The sequence below is a fragment of the Ambystoma mexicanum genome, chromosome 8, assembly GCF_040938575.1.
Source record: "Ambystoma mexicanum isolate Mex_15411 chromosome 8, UKY_AmexF1_1, whole genome shotgun sequence".
NCBI classification, from domain to species: Eukaryota; Metazoa; Chordata; class Amphibia; order Caudata; family Ambystomatidae; genus Ambystoma; species Ambystoma mexicanum.
In genome coordinates, this window is record NC_090929.1 from 85,058,900 (window position 1) to 85,077,934 (window position 19,035).

Here is a 19,035-nt window from a genome sequence, read left to right on the forward strand (position 1 = left end):
CGATCCGTGCTATTGCGCAAACCCAATCTCCTAAGAAGAAAAAAAGATGGCTGCTGCCATTGGAAAAGGGACTTAGTCACTTTTCCATTTTCATGGTGGCCGCCATGGGCGGGAGAAGCGCCTGGACTGGAGGCAAAAGCTAATGTCCAGCCGGTAAGTCAGGGGGCAGGGGGGAAAAGGTGCTAATGTCATTGGGGGGAGGGAGCAGGGTGTGGAGGCAACAGGGCGAGGCTCCCTGTTGCCTCCCAACAATCAAGCTGGCGCCATCTGGGCAAGGGCTTCCGGTGGCTGGAAAGAGCGGGCGGTACACACTGTATTCTCGCCCGCTCTTCCAGCCACCTACTTGGCTGAACACCCTTTCCCGGTTGTGAATGTGTAATATGGTCAATTTGGAAGGCAAGTATTTCATTAAGCTGCCAGTATAGGAAAAGGTTAACCAAATTCACTTGGGTCCTGGGGCCTTAAGCACCTTCAGATCCTTCAGTAATGTTGTGTTTTGTTTATATAATTGTATCGTGCCGGAAGCCTGCAGGCATCAGGGCGTGGAAAACAAAAAGAACAATGCAACAGAGGGACGGACTGCAACAGTTAATAGAGATACTAGCAGACTATTTGTCGAATTAAACAACTCACTGGAACAAGTGAGTTTTCAACAATTTCCTGAATGTCTGATAGTTTTCCTCTAGCCAGAGGGTGGAGGGCTGCTTGTTCCATTGTTGCGTTGCCTGCACTGGAAAGGATCTGCCTAGACCAGCGGCCAGCTTAAAACGCGGCACATTGAGCAGGCCCTGATCGGCTGATCTTAGATGTCGCAGGGGGGTGTATCTTGAGAATTGTTTTTTAAAATAGGTAGGTGCATCACCAAATAAGCACCTATGAACTATTGTCATTGACTTAAATTTAACCTTGTCCTCAATTCTAAGCCAATGTAAGGATTTTCTTCCTACCGTTATGTGCACTCTGTTCTTAATCCCCTTTACTACACGAACCGCATCATTTTCCAAGACTTGGCATATCTCAATTTCCCTCTTTGTAGCTCTGAGCAACATGGCATTGCCATAGTCTAGTTGGGACAAAATAATCGCCCTGGCGATGGGAGCCGTATTTTCCTCATTCAGAAATGGTCTGATAGCCCACAACAGGCGCAAGCAATAGGCATTGTTCTTGTTAAGGTACTTACCCTGTACCTCTAACCCTACTGAGGCTTCAACCATCATCCCGAGCATTTTAACTTGGGTCATTACTGGGATGTTTGCCTCTTTATTGATAAATACTTTATATTCATCGCCTAGTTTAGCTCTAGCTTGGCGTGTTCCGAAGGTCATTAGCTAGGTTTTTGTATTATTCAGACACATCCAGTGCTGTTAAATCCAGTGGTCTATGATGTTATAGACTTCTGCTATTTTTTCACTATCCTTACGGTAGTCACCTTCTAGTTTAAAAATTTGCTGAGTGTCGTCGGTGTAATTCGTAAAGAATACGCTGACGCTTTCCAATAGATCACAGAGACTTCTCATGTAGAGATTAAATAGCAGTGGGAATAGGTTTGCACCCTGGGGGACTCCAAAGATAATGGATGCAGCCTCTGAGAATTTATCTCCACAATGTACTCTGGCTTGCCGGTCCTTAAGAAATTATGAAAGCCATGCCAGTGCCTCCGGAGAACATCCTGCTATTTTATCTAGAGCATTTTGCAGTAGCTGGTGATCCACCAGGTCAAAAGCTTCACTGAGATCAAGCAGCATCAGAATCCCTGCTTTGCCTCTGTCCACTATTTCGAGCATATGAGTCTGTAAATCTAACATCACGGTTTCAGTTCTATGAGCCGCCCGGAAACCTGATTGCTGCTTGTGAAGCATTCCCTGGGCTGCGATATGCTTCTGCAATTGATTGGTCGCTATTTTGTCAAGAATCGTCAGGATGAAATTAGAATTTGTGATCGGGCGTAAATTACCAGGGTCCTTGAGATCCAGGCCGGCCTTTTTGACAAGAGGTGTAATGGTCACTTCTTTAATTTCCCTAGGCACTGTGCCCTCTTTAAACGAGGCGTTTACTATCTTGGTGAGAACTGGAGAGAATAGTTCTTTATTGTCCAAAATGACTTTTGTCGGCAAGATGTTCTCTACACACGAGGTTGGCTTCATTTTAGACAGTACTGAGGACATCTCTTCCTCTAAAACTGGTTAAAAACTGAAGCTGGCTGATTCGCCTAACTTAGGATGATCGACTAGATGCCCTTTCTTGCCAGGAACTCTAGAGATGATAATATTAACTCTCGCCTTCTGTATCTTGGCTGCAAATGCCTCTTGTACAACATCACAATCTTCCTTTGTGGGTGCAAAAGGGGGAGTAAGCACCCTAGGTTTTTCTATGCCTTTAAGGATCTTAAAAATGTTGTTCGTGGAGTTGGGAGATGCTATTTCCTCATTGTAATAATTTGCCTTTGCTTCTCTTATGCCTTTCCTATATTTATAGTGTGAGCATTTCGAGTTGTCTTTATTATCGGGTAAGAGATTTTGTAGCAATTTCCTTTCCATTTCCTTTCCATGGCTCTTTTTTCCAATTTTCGTTTATTAATCTCCTCATTATACCATTTGTGATGGTTGTTATTTTTTCTCACCAATTTCGCTTTCAGTGGAGTGACCTGTTCGACCAAATCACGCATGTGTGTGGTGTATTTCAATAATATGTTCTCACAAAGGTCATTTTCTTGAAATGTGTCCATGATCCTTGATAAACAAGGTTTTAGTTGCTCTGGGCACAGATGTTTGAAGTTTCTACTTAACACCTTAATGTGAGGGCTGTTAATTTGTTTAACTGAATTATTTAAATATACCTCAAAAGTGACCAGAAAATGGTCTGTCCAGATGCAAGGCTCTGTAATTACCTTCTGGGTCTTCAGGTTTTGAGTTATGGCCCAGTCTAACTGGTTACCTTGTGATGTTGTGGGTTTGTTTTTTATCACTGTAAAATCTAAATTTTTAATGATTTTCCCCAACAGGATGGCCTCCTTATATGCTGTATTTCCTCTCCATCTATAAAGTGGATGTATTTGTGGATGTGAGATTGTTTAGCTGAGGGGTAAGTTAATTGCAAAATTCTGATACAAGAGATGGTGGTCTATAGATGACTATGATGTTAAGACAGTCATTAGGTGTGTATGTGAGTTTCAGATGAAGAGTTTCACAGCCGTTGCATCTTAGGTTGGCTTTGAATAGCTTAATTGAGTCTTTCGCTATAACTGCCACTCTTCCACCTGCCCCGCACTCCCTGTTTTTATTATATATAGTATATCCTCTGGTACTGCGTTCTCGCAAACAGGGCATATATGGTTGTTTAGCCATGTTACCGTGATACACATCAAACCCAATTCTTTTTTTCTTTAATCAGATCATGGATGTTGTGGGCATGTTTACTCAAGGATCGCGTATTCAGCAGGCCTACCTAGAGTATTTTTGGCGGTATAATGGTAGTAATGCTCCTGTCTCTCCTTTGAACCGATGCCTGCATCAGTGTAGATATATTTTGTCCTTCCACCCCTCCTTCCCTCTCCCATATGTACCCTGGTCATGCTCTCCGTAGTGCCTTGGTTCACTTCTGCGACCTAGTGCCCCTCTGGGGTATTGACCTTAATTAATTTGGTATTTTGTTTATGTGACTGATCCTTGTTAGGTTTCTAAGGTTGCCAGTTAGGCGTCCGACTCACCTTTAGCTTTGGAGATGGCCTCTAGCACCTCTTTAATACCCATACTAGCAGGATCGAGTCTGTAGCATTAGTGTTATGGCCGCACTTCCGCTTCCTTCTACTGACTGCAACAGACTGTGCCTGCGAATACAATTTAATATCGCAGCAGTACTTGAATCACAATTGGTTAAAAGCAAAATAAAACTAACGTGGTCGGAGTTACAATTTAAAAAGTTTGATCTACGTAAGCAGCGTACCAAGGAGCGATTGCCTGCAGGAATCCCATGGAACAACCCAGACCTGCTGATATGGCCAATCTATGTATATTAATGGGACAAAATGCTTTACCACATTCAAAGAAGCTAGAAAGAAAATGTACCACCTCTTCTGGAGGTCCAGTAGCAGGATTCAATCCATCACTACACACCAGCGAACCCAGGCCCCCAAGCCTGGGATGTTTTTGGGGTGCAAGACTGATAATGGAAGATGTTGTTGCCAAAAGGCACTGAATATTCCAGGGTCCACTCAAATCCTCCAAACCACTAATCGGAGTGACCCCTGAAGAGCTAGGGCGCGATCCCATCCCCCCATCAGGATCCATCAGTACGTAGAGGAACAGGGCATTTAGATAAGGGAAGCCTATGGACCTCTCCAGAAGGGCCGAATATCAAGCCTGAGATGACTAGAGAAGGGGTTATCAGGACTGCTGATGGCCTCATCATCCTCACTTTTGAAGAATTAGTCTCAGAATCATCTCAAAGGGAGGAAAAGCAAAGCGTTTGATCCCTGTCCAGGTCTGCTGTAAAACGTCTAGAACAGCTGGCCTTTGATCTAGCCTTCAACTAAAAAACTGCAGGGTAGGAAATGAGATGAGAAGTAAAAAACTCCACCTCCAGATGATCCCAAAGATGACAACGCTTCCATTTGCTGGACTATCGAGGGTGTCTAGAGTCCTGATCTCTAGTGAAGTCCTGGAGATATACCACCTGATTCACAATTTGTCTGTCCAGGCAAAAGTGACAAAGGAGATCACCTAGGCCACCAGCCCCAATCTGATTTCCTTCTTATCTTGATGGATCTGATCTTGGTCAAGGGAAGTTGAAGAGAGGCTCGTAAAGTGTCAATCTCAAAGCTCTAAGTGGGAGATCTTCAGTTTCCAAATGGCTTTCTGAAGTATGCCTGGACTGGGACATCAAAGGAATGTTGTCCAGAAAGATGATAAGACAAATCCATTGCACTCTGAGTGTCGTCTCCACTGACGTCATGGCCTTGGTGAAGAACCAGGGCTGGACAACAGCCAGAATGGGACAGCAATGAATTTCCTCTTACTGTTGTGCCGTAGAAACTGTAGGTAGTTCTTATGGGTGCCGTGAATAGGAGCGGTTTGAGATCATGCCTCCTTGATGTCCAGCCTGGTCATCCAGTCACCTGGAAGCAAGGTTTCCTTTAAAAGATGAATACCTTCCATTCTGAAACCATTGTACTGTAGGAAGCAGTTGACATTTCTGAGGTTTTGCACAAGCCAAATGCCCTCCAATTTCTCAATCACTAACAAAATGTTGCTCATGAACCCCAGGTGTCCATGGGAATAAGCCTGATAGCTGCTCTTTGCAGTTAATCTAGAACCTCCTGATGAACCAGAAGACCATTTAATTGGGGAAAGAAATGGGAGTAGGAAGAGAAATCTGTGATAGCTTTGCGTAGAACAGAATTTAAACCATTAATTGGTCCTTATAAACTCAAGGGTCATGCATGATGCTGCACCAAGGTGGAGACATCAACCTAGCCCTCACCAGACCGGAACAAAAATGGGTTCATAAACTGGACACAGTAAAAAAATGGACTCAGCATCACGGTAGAGTGGAAGCACTTTTAGGACTAAATTCAAGCAAGTTAATCCCTTCTTGTTGAGGCCCCAGGGTTGTTGGGTACCGCCCCGGATCCCTCTAACTTCATGTGCCCGTGACATTCTGGGCCTGTTCAAGCCCACATGGTATCACATCCCCATGATCAGTACATGCACTTAGAAAAACACAGTCTCTGATATACATGTATGCAGACACATACTGGGCTGTGTTTGTTGTTTTTCCCTACCAGGCTTGCAAAACCCATTGTACTAGAAATGAAGCATTCACTCGTGCACCTGATTCATGTCACTGTACTATGCACACTCCAGCGCGTGACTAATACTGGGCTGTTGTTTTGTTTGCATACTTTGCGGGGCATTACCCCTTATACTACAAAAAACATGTTCTTCTGTACCTGATTTATGTCACTGCGCCGTGTATACCCTAGCACACACCGAATAGCTGCCATTGGGCACACACGGTATCCAGTTGATGATTGAATTTTGAAAATTGTTTTCTTAAAAAATAAAAAATGTTTTTAAAATGTATTATACTTCACACATGACACACGTCTGCCTGTTTACCCGGCGCTTGCTGTGAGGCTCTCCCCCTAGATACAGGGCTTATTTGTTACGTGTGTACCCCATCACACTATCATGACTACTGTTCCCAGCGTGCACCTCAACTCTGGGTCCCCCGGCACTCAGGCGAAGTTTCAGTTTCACTTTTTACCAAACCAGGATGTGCGCGCTCCTCTCCCCCTGCAATTGGCCCATGCGCCCAAGGGGCGCGACACCCCTGCACCCTGGAGCATGTGTTTGTAGCCTATCGCGGGTGTCCCTCAGTCTCACCACACGCGACTGCGATCCCGTGACACATACACACTCCCTCCCTGATTCGTGTAGAGCTCAGGGTGCGTGTCCGCACACAATGGGTTTCTGCCGATTCACTGTGGCCAGTCACAACTTGCCCAGCGGTGAACGCAGTAAGATTCCAAGAACTCCAGAGCTGCTAAGTCTCGCCTCACCGGAGTTTCCGACAACTCGCCCGGTAGTTGCACTTTCACTCACGCTGCATTTTCTCGATTGGAAGACATGGCCACTCCAACTCCATTTAGGACGCATTTGCCACATCTTGCTGGATACGCGACTATAATCAGCAGTCCATCACCTCGTGGCGAAAGCCATGACACCTCGGATACGCGCCTCTGGGCATTGCCCAGAAGTAACTCAGCATTGATGTCTTTCCTCATTAAAACACGGCCGCGTGAGCACCCCACATAGCACCTTCCCACTGCTTTGTAGCAGGGCATTTTTTGAACAAAGCGTGCTCCTCCAACTCCAGCACTATTTCAGCAATGGCACCATCTGAGTAAGACATACCTCGCCACCGTCCATCACTCTGGTCGTAGCGCCGACACCCTCAGTGGGGTGGCACGGCGACAGCCCTTGTTGATCCCAATGCCCCCCCACCGACTCTCATTCAGTCTCACACTCCTTCCCTGCTACCCTCCTCCCACAGAGCCCAACCCCCTTACAACCCAAATGAGAGGCAGGACCAGTTGGATGAGTGGGAGAAAAATTGCCACAGCAAACTTTATTACAACATAAAGTCAGGAGTTAGCTTACAGGTGTTCCGTTTTAAACTCAGGATTCTGCGCTGAGAGCAAGCAACTTTTCCCCCCCGCCCCTTCGGGTCCTTGGGGGACCCGACGCAGGCGCCCAGTCCCTTCCTCAGCAGTCCCTCTCTACCCTTTGGCCATTTCACATTTCACATTTACGTTTTTCTTTTCACTTCACTTTCCCCATCACTATTAACGTGCATTTATTTATTTGTTTCTTTATTTTATTTTTATTTTTATTCCATGTGTTACTTTACTTTTCTTTTTTCTTTCCGCTTCGGCTCCTTCTAAAGGATGCGTCCAGGTCTCCTTTTCCCCCTTTTGCTCCCTTTCCCGGGGATTCCATCTTCCCCTTTCCCCTGGTTGGCTTGTTAATCTTTGTTAACTTTCTCTCCCCCAAAAGGTCTTCCCTTAGCCCGTACTGCCAGGGAGCCCCCCTCCCCCCTTCCGCCAAGACCCCGGTCTGCCCTAGCTCTCCCCGCCTTAGTTGTCCCATCCCCTCCTGCCCCTCTACCCCATGGCACCCTCCTGTTCTCGAGAGCCCCATCCATCCAGCGCTACCTACCCCCCCAGAGCCCAGCGACCTTCTTATCCCCATCCCCTTCCCCGGCCTTTAGCTGAAGAGGGGTCCTCCCCAACTATCCCCCTGCTCCTCCTGGCCCCTACCCCCCGCATTCCAAGCCCCCCGTGTTTCCTTTACAACTGCTTGAGCTGCCAATCTCGAATGCCCCCCCTTCTCTTGAGTCCCCCCTTACCAACCCCTAATCTCCCATGGGCCCCCCTTCCCCTCAGTTTCCAACCCACTTGCCGGAGCCCCGTTTACTGTGAAATCTTTCAATTCACCCCCCCCCCTTGCTGACTTCATTGTTGCTTTCCATTTTTTGTTTCCAACGATGCACTTCCCGTTTCCCCCACCCACTTTTGGAGTTGGAAGGTCTTCCAAGCCCCCTAACCCTCCCCATTAACATGGGCCTCCCCTGAGTCTAATACTCCTGGGCGCCGTTCATAATAAACTGATGGCTGTGCAGTTCCCCTTGTGGTATCCGCCAGTGCTTTCTAACGGGAACACCAGGTAACATCCGCTGGGCTTGTCTGCAAGAGACCTGTCGCTGCGACCGGTGTCTCAGCCATGACTCACAGCGGGTCACCGGCCGCAGTGAGTTCCCCCTCATGCACCTGGTCGCCTGAGCCTCCCCCAGTACCCAGCCATAATTCCCCCAATATACCTTTACCCCCATTCGTACCGTTCCCACAGACAAGCTGGCCCTCCGGACTGAACCAGTGGCGTGATGAATTGTGCTGCGGCCTTTCCTGCCGGCATGCTTCCGGTTCCGGTTCGCTTGATCTTGTTCCGTACTCCATTGCAGGAGGGCCAACTGACCTGGCAGCGGCGTGCCGAAATGAGGTCTTCCCTTGACCGTTCCGTTCCACTTCCTTAGCAGAGACCCCCTCCCAAGTGTTGGGGAGGGAGCGTATCGGGCCAACTAACGGCTTTATTTATTTATTTATTTATTTATTCATTTATTTATTTATTTTGGGTAGTGCCCAACTGACCCTTCCCTCCCTTGCCCCCATTGCCTCTCCTTGTGGTTCATCTGCAGCTCAACCCTTCCAGCGCACCCTTCAGTCTGCCACCCTTACCCTCACCCCCACTTTCGATAAGTGAACTTTGTCCTCCCCAGAACAACCCAGAGCTTGCAAACTAAACAAAGCATGCATTATCCATCCCAGGCCCCTGCAGATCCGGAATTTCCCCGGTCTCACATTCAGTTTTCCCCTGGATTCCTCGAATTTTCTTTTGGCCCCCTAACTGATAGGTTGAGCGTTGGCATCTCCTGTTTGACTGCCACTCTATTGAAAGCCACGGGTTCCCCCCCTCATCCTGACCACTAATCCTCCACCTGCTTATGTTCCCATCTCAGGCTGGGGTACTCTCCATGCTTCACCTCAACCTTCGGTCGTTAAGCAGGCGAAACGTGCCCCGCCCCCCCACTTTCTGTGCTCCTCCACCACGCATTCTCTGTAGTAGTGAAAGGCTGGCCCCTGATCGGGGGCTTTCTCCGTTATTGACTGCTCCATTACTCTGAATGCTGCCAACCAGATCTGCAGGTTTTCCTCCGACCTCACCCTTATTCCGCAATTGAAAGCATAGGATTAACTCTGTTGTTGCATCTGGCTAAGCCAAGGTTTAATGACTATTGATTTAATTGGCTGCTTCACCCATTTCTTATCTTTTCAGTATGCTGGGAATTAAGTCAAAGTCTTCCATCCCCCCTCCCGTGTACGCTCTACCATCACCCACTCCCCTTTCCTGCAACCCCCTGTCACTGTGCGCGTAATCTGCCACACCTAGTGCCCCCCCTCCCTTTGTCCCCCTTCCCACGCCCGCCAGAGCACCCCTCTCCTGCAAGAGAGAGGGGGATCCGGCTTGCGCTCCTACCTTCCCCATAGCTTAACCCGCACTACTGGCCCTCCCACTACTAAAGCCTGTGGTGGAGATTGCGTCTGCGCCGCTCCAACCCTTACCCCTCCCAGAGCGGGGGGGGGGGGGGGTTTGCACGTGCGCACAGGCCGAAGTGCTCAGTTTGCCCACAGCTAATCATGCAAGACCTTGATGCCGCTACGCTCTCATGGGCATCTGTAGGCGTATCCTGCGCTGCCAATTGTTCTGACCAACTGCTCTATTCATTTCTCTATTGTTGGTTAATCTTAATCCCTGAACCCTGTGAACATTGGCCCGAGTGTGGTTGCTGCACCTGCATGCAATCAGATACTACAGTGAGGCGTGCTGAAAAGCCAGCAGTTTCTATGTTCGTGCCCACGGATTGCACCAGTGTTGCTCACGTGTCGTTTTGCTTCCAAGTCGTGCCTGTTGCTGCTGGCCTCGTAATCATGGAATGCTCTGATTGGATGCTAAGCATAATAATTTATGTGGTAGGTCTGGCACTTTAAAATACACTTTAATTTTAAACGGATGACTAAGCTACTTCCCAATCCACGAAGCAGCAAGGCATTACCTTCCTGTAACCCAGTAACGTGTACAATCAAACCTCCAACCATGCACCCTTCGTTGAGCGCGAACGCAATACTCAGGGCCGATCTGGCAGTACAGCGACTGCCTCCTAGTAACCGCCAACCTGGCCACCATTCTTTTATAATAGCCCTGCCGACCCCAAACCCACCCCTCTCCCCCGGTAAGAGCCAAGTGTCCATCCACCCCAATGTCCACGTTGCCCTCCTGAAACACTGTCTGCATGGTATATGGTTGTTACCCATCCCTTCCTTCTTTGGTCCCTCTGCTGGGATTTAAGTTTGCCTTCCGAGCCCCCTACCTTTCCAATCATACCTTCCAATGTAACTCCACGATAAGCGGGCAGGCGCAATATCCCTAACTCCGACCCTTCCACCAACCCAGAAAGCACCCTTCACACCGTTTCAACATGTGGCGACCCATAACCGCTCACCCACCAACCACTTGTGTTTGAACGAGTTGTGCCATGGCCGGCAAGCGAATCCCTTTACCCCAAAAGTGATGCCACCCGCCCACAAAGCCATTCGCGAATGCTCATTCTGCCCACTAGATATGCAACAATCTTTAATCACAAACGCCTTGCCCCTGCGTGGATCCACCGACCAACCTTATAAATTGTGTAATTTCAAACTTTTCCCCCGTTTGCAACCTCATGTCATCCCAATGCCCGTGTTGCCCCCCCTTTCCCTGCCTGCACCTTAAATATTACAGCAACAAGACAACATGTCACACCTTGTGTATATGCCCGTTATAACACCATAACCTCTCAGAATTATACATGGGGGATGGGGCCAATAATTGGGAACGAAGGGTTATGTCCGCAACCTTAAGTTACCATTGTACAAAGCACCTTGTGCCTCTACCACACTCATAGCCCCTTCAGCCAGTTACTACCACCGACTCAACAACAGACGCCCCCGGCGAGGAGTCGAGAAACTACCCTTCTTTTGTAATGATTGCTTGCAACCTTGGAAGCCTATGAACTAAACTGCAATGCTAAATTTTTGGCGCGGCCCATTGCTATCGTAGCTCTCCTTTCCAAACCTTAGTCCTGACGTGCTAACCAAGCGCACCTTGTTAATGGGAATCATTCGAAATGACCCTTTTCAAGGCCAGCAATACATGTGCCTGAGCGTGATCCACTTTACTCCGGACCATGGCAGCCTTTATGCCACTAGTGATATGCGCGTTATAAACTAGACCTGAACAGCAAACCCCAAACTGACCCCTTTCACCTTTCCCAAGTAGCATACCCCCCTTTCGTTTGTAGTAGTGTCCCCGGGGGCCCGCCCCCACTGGCCAGTGCAATCCCCATCGCAAGGCTCGCAATGTAAGACAAACCACATGTCCCCCAATACACCCCATGCGGCGGATTACATGCCCTGTACCTAAACGCGCTTTGCTTATTGCTCATCATGCGCCCTGCCCGTGTTCATGGCCCTCGCAAATAACCACTGGCAGCATGGGGGAAGCGTGGTCCATTAATAATAATCTCGGCTTCCGCGCTTGATCACACCGTTTGATCGTCCGCAAGTTAGTTTCGCTCAATTACCCCCTTTTCATTGACTCGCGTGGAATGATCCTTATATACGTGTAGGCCCAAGCCGGAACCTCATCCACACATGAACAGATTAGTGCCATACTGCACTTGTTCCACAGTATACTAGCCCTTTTCGCAACAGGCCTTCCGATGGCACTGCCTGGAGCAAACTATTTGTAGGTCCCTATAGCCAAGTCTAGCTTGCTCGATCCCATCGGTACGGGCGTCCCGCAGACCTACTGTATTTCACAACGTCACCATGCCCGCCACCACCTGCACCACCCTTGTGCTGTAGTGCGCGTCCCGAGCCCTCCACCCCCAGCACCCATGCAACCGCACCAATGCAACCTTCCCAGTGTTGCCCGGTAATGCACCCTTCCCACGATATCTGCGACTTTTTTTTTTTTTTTTTTTTTTTTTTACCCTAGCTCCTGTAACCGGGGGCTACCCGCCCCGAGGCGGCCCCCTTCCCCAAAACAACACTTTCTTTCGTAGGGGCCCCCTGTCCTTACACTCCCTTCCCGTTGTCGCTCCTACCTAAATCTCCTTGCCTCGTGGCACTATCCTCCCCCCCTTTTGCAATCCAACATTTCACCGCGACCAACCCGCTTCCCGCCATTTATCATCAATGTTGTACCTGAGCAAACGGGCAACCGCCCCACCATTGGCGTGGCCATGTCCCCTCCGAGCATGCGCCATAGCTCACGCGGCATTGCACACCATTGCCACCCACTTGTTACCCCTCCCCTCTGCCCTCCTTCCCACCAAGCCCTAAATTTGCCTACCCCAACCGCCGCATGCACCATAAGCACGCTCCATGTCGGTATTGCCCCAAACCTCCGTGGCACACCGTGTTTTAACCCTCTAGCCCCCGCGCATCCCAGGTGCCTGCACCAGCCATCCCCCACCTTAAACTTTACGGCTGCACTTCCAAATTCCCCAACCTTCTGAATCGGCCATTGTAAATGCCTACTCCATTGCCGATACCCATCCGGTGTACCTCTCCATTCAGCGGCTACGTGCCCGATTCCCGTACCATGCATCGTCCCCCGGACCGAACCAAAATTGCACCCTGCACCTAAACTCCCCCTCTTACGACGGTCCTGCCTTCAGCCTCCCAGTAGCTTTTGGGCCTCTATCTCCAACTATACAAAGTACAAGCAATGTGCCTCGATACCACGGCGCACCCCATTACCTCCGTGGCATATTGTTTAACAAGACCTACGCCCCCAACATTCCCAGGGCTCCCAACATTCCCAGGGGTCTGGAAGAAGCAATGGCCCCTTTGCGGAATGATAACGTCCTTATGATTCACCCAATAACTTTCCAAATACATGTGACTGCAGTACACAGTTCTAATGCTAAACGCACGCCCGTAGCCATGTTTCTAAACATGTATTATGAATATATGGGCTACACATTGCATGTTGTAATGCCGCGATCAGGTAACTGCACTAAAATCGGGCACTGGCCTGTCTTGGAATTCATTCCGCCCCATTTCACATGCAAAATAACTGCGGGTTAACTCGCGAGCATTAAATAATCCCGAAGCTGCACCATGTTATATATATATATATATATATATATATTTTTTTAATCTAAAGTTCATACATGGTCATATAAAGAGCGATGTGCCGCCAACCAACCATTACAATCCACCACTACGCATGACCCCCTTTGTGCCCCGGAAGCGCGCCAAGTGGTCCTCCATAACCGCTGCCTCCTTAATGCATTCCACCTCCGCATCAAGCAGTGTAGCTACTGTCGCCCATTCCCGGTCGGGCCCCTTAGCAGCGCCGCCACCCCCAAAATGGCCCTTTTAAGTTCTGTTAATGTGCGGTTAATACTGCCTACGCCATGCCCTACGCTGGTGGAGACCTGTGAGACTGCACGCTGCATCGTTGCCCCCCTCCTTAACTGCATCGCCCCTACAACCACTTCGACCCGACGCATTGCCAGCCCCGCATTCCAAACTTCGTACGATCGACCCTTCTCCTAATTTAGCAGCCCGAAGTAAAACATTACCTGAATTCGATTGCACGACCTCGTCTAGCCACCACAGCTAGCGCGAACCCTCTTCCGGAACAAGGATTCTCCAGCCTCACGAACACTGGAAACTCCTCAGGCTCGTACAGCAGCAGCAACATGGCTGCATTCCGCAGAAAGAGGCCCCCTACAATTTCCCGGGCTTTTTTATAGCGTCGCTGGCTGGGGCGCGCTGGCCCGCGCGCTCGAGATGACGTCAGCCTCTCCTGGGTGGGGAAATGCTTGGCCCCCTGCCCCCCCCACCCCGCCTCCCCTGCCCGCCGTGCCTCCTGAGGGAATCGGCACTAAGGGGGGCCCCCGCCGAGGGGCCCTCCTTTGTCGGGCGCGGGAACCTGTCGTTGTCTCCACCGCGGCTCACCACACGAAGTTGCACCCCCATCAACCATGGAGCACTGACACAGAGATGCCTTTTATCTTCCTTCTCATAGATCTAATGGCTAGTTATAAGCCCAGTGCCCTCTGAATCTCCAGATCCCGTCACTGCAGGTCTACTTTTTACGGTGTATCCATCACACCACCATTCCTAGGACTGACCCCAGGATTGCCTACAAGCTCAGCTACTACGCCTCACTCCTGTTGGACGGTAAGCTGCGCTCTCAAATACACCAAATCGTGTACCTCTCAGGCATAAATCAGCCGTTATTCAGTAACCTTGAATTCATCACTAACGTTATGAGACTCTCACAGTTGTCCTCTTACCCACAGATAACACCCACGGACAGACCCACTCAACAAGTCTCTCCTGATGAAGGCCACCACAATAACAAGCTTTACTCTAGCCCCTGTGGCCGAAACACTACAGTGTTGATGACCTGTGACACAACTGTCAAAAACTCCTTGTTGTATGTTTCTTTATAGTGTTGTGTACACCGTTTGTTAAACACACCCGGACTGAATAGCAGCCTCAGGTAGCACTCTCTTGAGCTATCTTTCACCCAATCATTGTACACCTGTGCATTTTGTCAGGGAACTCTTCCTCCATACTTTCGAGCATGGTACATAACTGTACTTCCCTATGTTGTATGAAATCTGTCCGTGTCACTTTCGTGCTTAGCGAAAGCAATGTAAACCTTTAAAAAACGTTTTTTGAGATTTAAATAAATATGTCCAAAAACTATCTAACTGTTTGAGGGTCTCTCATCCTGATTACTTTTTTTGTTTGATACACTTACCCTCCTGGGCATATCAGGACTCCGCCAGGCGCCCTTTAGATATCTTTGATGCTGCACCAAGAAGGGAAAACCACAGCCAGCCTGCCCCCATTATTTCCTGTTAAGAAACAGACGGGTGGCAATAGCCTTACATCTCTGGTACCTTTGTCTTGGAATCTTTTGTTGTGCTTTCTGGCTCTGGACCATCACCCTCTACATTGAGGGGAGAAGGTCGAGGACAGGAAATGCTCTTGGGAGGGCTGGATTGGGTACACTTGCATAGGGGGTCTTTGAAAGTTACAGCTACAAAAATGATCCCTTCCTTTACTAGTTCATCGAAAAACACAAACTCTGAAAAACATCTTGGGGGGGGTGGCCTACACTTTATCTAAAAAGCTTTAGAGCCCCACACTACGTATTTAAATATATCTTTAATACACTTCTCACCAAACAAGTGAGAGCCTGTTTCCACACCAGGCCCATTGGAATCCAAATCTGAAAACTTTGAGTCTAGGGTGATGAAGACTCTCTGTCTATGGTCAGGGCTGTCAGAAGATGTGGTGAGGCCCGGGACAAAACATTTGGTGAGGCCCTCTTACAATTGTTTGCACTCAGCCAGCGGCGGCATATCCGCACACAGGAGACTTGAGAAATCTACCCTTGAGTTTGTGTGCAGGATCCCAAATATGGTTTATTACTACTTTCTCTACTGAAGAAAGGTTCATGCCAGACTTACTTTTTTATTATATGAATAAATATATATAAGATGGCATGAGCTCTCCACTGCGCCACCTCCAATTCTCTGGGGGTCAATCACTTTTCCAAGCAAAAAGTTGAGGGCAGATCTCTTTCTTCGGCTGGGGCCTCCCTCTGGAAACAGCCTCCCTGCCTCGCTGAAACTTCAGGAGAACCATCTCCGGTTCCGGAAGCACCTCAAGACCTGTTTATTTGATTCTGTCTTCTCTCTTCCTCTCCCTTGCTGATCACCTGCCTGATCCATGCACTGGTCACCTGGTCAAGCTCTGAATTCGGGCCCAGGTCCTGCCTGTCCTGTTGCAATCCCGCACTGCCTCTTGGCTCCCCTGCACTTGTGGTCTGTATCTGTAACCCTACAGTCCCCGCTCTTGCTCGTATTGTCCACCCGTTGGCTGCACTTATGAGTACTCACACTTGCCATCAGTTGGCTGCACTCTTGTTTCTCCTTTGTTCCTGCACTTCTGCACTTCTGCATCCTACCCCACCCTCAGCACTTCTCCCCTCCCCTATTCCCTGCTCTTGCACGATCTGAATGACACAAGGCCTAGTAAGATCTGTGTTTTGTCCTACTCCTTTGTTTCTCCCTCCTTGCCTTGTCACGCCTAGAAACACTTGTGTACAGGCACGTTATAAATGCCATATCATATCATTAAGGAGCACCCTGCCCCTGTTTGTGCATTAAAACACACATCATACACAGTGACAAATGATATACAGTGGAGGCTGGTACATTTCTGAACTTAAGAGGCTTACATGTTTGATCCAATTAGTCAGGATCAACAGAGCACAGTGAGGGAGCCCCAACCAAACAAGGGTGGCTTGGGGGAAGGGTTCTCACTCCCAAGAAAATGTTTGAAACATTGGGTTAAAAGTATGCATTTTACAGCACTTTCTTTGCAAAATTGGGTAGAAATCCACACAGTTTGCAATTGGTTTTGTATGGAAGTACATGGAAATTCCCAATAGTTGCAAATCACAAATTGTGCATAGGAACATTTTCCAATACATTTCATGCCGCCTTTCCACGCGGGATATGCTAGTATAAACATATATTCATGCTGGTTGTTCTAATTATGTTGAAGCAGGCTGCATCAATATTTGCCATTATTACCATGTACGGATTCCCAACCAGTAAAAATGCCATGGCACAGAAAGTATATCCAGGCTGACTCTGTACCATAAGTGTTATTACTGGCTAGATTGGCCTACATTCAAAGTGGGCCAATTTAGCCAAGTAGTATGTTTGCTTTAACCTTGATGCATAGTCCTGTGCATCAAGGGTAAAGCAAAAAGAGCACTGGCAATGCTAACAGTTTGGGCATTCGTGTAGGCATGGGAAAGGTACTTCTGTATTGGTATTAGCTGGTCATTGATAGTGCCAGTGCAAAATGGTTTGAGTACCTGAGCAGCTAATAGCAGTGCCTGGCAAATGCCTAATACTTATACACAAGCCAAAACTGTTGGCTTTGCCAATGCTTATTTTTAAAAGAATTTCAGCGAAAGACATGCAGGGTGTTTTTAAATTGAGTGGCCAAAGGCAGACCTGATTCAGACATTTTTATTACACCAGTTACGTGTTTACAACTCCAATGAAGTCATGAACTCTTAGAAGACTCCTTTGAGGAAACACTTGCAGGCACATTGAGGGCAAAGTTTGATGGCTAGTCATGTTTAAAGCTAGCCCAAAGAGTTCCAGTGAGGAGGTGTTTTGGCTGGGGAGGGCAGGAACTGGGTGAGAATTGCTGTAGGGATTAGCATGGCCATGAGAAGTCATTTCACTGTTAGCACCTGCATTCATATCCATACATTTTTAGGTAATTGAAATCGTGATGTGGGGTTAGCACTTGCATGCTAGGGGAGTGATTAGAAGGGAAGTGGTGACATGAGACATCTCATTCTCACAGCAGTCCTTAAGTGTGATGTTTCAGAAATGAAGGCAAGAGGTAGCTGCCTGTAACATTGAAGCTTCACCAGAATAGTCTCATTCGAAAAGTGGAAAGATTTTAGGTGCCCCCACACAAGGAAGTTTGCCCCTTCCTCACAGCTACTGACGTTAGCGCATCTCCCAACATTTGAAGTGTTAGTCCCCTTTCCCCTCTGACATTTTAGCCTAGGTGCACCTCTGATGCCATGAACCCACCCCTTAATGAAGTGGCCCCCCAGGGTGGCTACATTTAGGGGTGGTGCTGAACACACACTCACAAAAAACACTTTCACCCATGCATTCAACCACCAGTTACACAACTCCATACATGCATGTATACATAAAACCAAACACAGCATTGACACAAACATCAACATGCACGCATGCATTCATACATACATACACATATACATACTAATTTAATTTAAATACACATATACAATTTAATTTAAAATAAAAAAAACACTTACCATACCTCCATGCACCCTTAAAAAGCACCCATGCAGCCGACACGTAGACAAGCTGCCTGACAAGAGAGAAATCCTCTACCATCAGTCAGCGTGGTCACGCTGAGCAATGTGAACACACTGACTGACAAGAGAGAACTCCTCTCCCATCAGGCAGCGTGGTCACGCTAAACACACTGACTGACAAGAGAGAACTCCTCTCCCATCAGTCAGCGGGGTCCCGCTGAGCAACGTGAACACACTGATTGACAAGCGAGGAGTCCTTTCTAATCAACATGAACACACTGACTGACAGGAGAACTCCTCTCCTGTCAGTCAGCATGATCACGCTGACATGAACACACTGACTGACAGGAGAGGAGTCCTCTCCCATCAATCAGTGTGGTCACACTGACAACATGAACACACTGACCTACAAGAGAGAACTCTTCTCCCATCAGTCAGCGTGGTTACACTGACAACATAAACACACTGAATGAAAAGAGAGAACTCCTCTCTTGTCAGTCAGCGTGGTCATGTTGAGCAACGTGAACACACTGACTGACAAGAGAGAACTCCTCTCCAATCTGTCAGCGTGGTCACGCTGAGCAACGTGAACACACTGACTGACAAGAGAGAACTCCTCTCCCATCAGTGTGGTCACACTGACAACATGAACACACTGACTGACAGGAGAGGAGTCCTCTCCTGTCAATCAGCGTGGTCATGCTGAGCAATGTGAACACACTGACTGACAAGAGAGAACTCCTCTCCCATCAGTCAGCGTGGTCACACTGACAACATAACACACTGACTGACAAGAGAGAACTCCTCTCCTGACAGTCAGCATGGTCATGCTGAGCAACGTGAACACACTGACTGACGAGAGAGAACTCCTCTCCCGTCAGTCAGCGTGGTCACACTGACAACATGAACACACTGACCGACAAGAGAGAACTCCTCTCCTGTCAGTCAGCGTGGTCATGCT

At 48.3% G+C, this 19,035-nt stretch overlaps 1 long non-coding RNA gene across 2 annotated transcripts in view; it reads left to right on the forward strand.

The window, feature by feature from the left end:
* Positions 1–19,035, forward strand: part of LOC138471645 (uncharacterized) — a 259,352-nt gene that overhangs the window by 53,939 nt on the left and 186,378 nt on the right. Inside the window, exon 2 of one of the 2 annotated variants that reach the window (XR_011268478.1) lies at positions 3,002–3,081. The exons of the other annotated variant lie outside the window; for it this stretch is intronic. This is a non-coding gene — a long non-coding RNA (uncharacterized lncRNA). The remainder of the gene's footprint in view (positions 1–3,001; positions 3,082–19,035) is intronic. 2 annotated transcript variants of the gene reach the window in all.